This window comes from Salminus brasiliensis, chromosome 6 (genome assembly GCF_030463535.1).
Source record: "Salminus brasiliensis chromosome 6, fSalBra1.hap2, whole genome shotgun sequence".
NCBI classification, from domain to species: Eukaryota; Metazoa; Chordata; class Actinopteri; order Characiformes; family Bryconidae; genus Salminus; species Salminus brasiliensis.
Window position 1 is genome coordinate 43,720,176 of NC_132883.1, and position 357 is coordinate 43,720,532.

Below are 357 nucleotides of genomic sequence, written 5' to 3' on the forward strand. Positions count from 1 at the left end.
TCCTCTGCTCCTCTGCAGCTTATGAGTGTGGGTGTGTGTGTGTGTGGGTGTGTGTGTGTGTGCGTGCATGTGTGTTTGATTGTGATGAATCGAATGTTTTGTGTGTTACTGGAAGCTTCTAATCTCTACTGCACTGTATTGTGTGTAAGACAAACAGAGAGAGAGAGAGAGAAGAGAGAGAGTGAGAGAGAGAGAGAGAAAGAGAGAGAAAGAGTAGAGAGACGAGAAGAGAGAGAGAGAGAGAAGAGAGAGAGAGAGAGAGAGACAGGCCGTGATTGACTGATTGATTGCTTTGTGTATAGTTCCTGGAAGCTCATATCTCTGTACTGTGTTTTAGGTGTATGTGTGTGTGTGTGT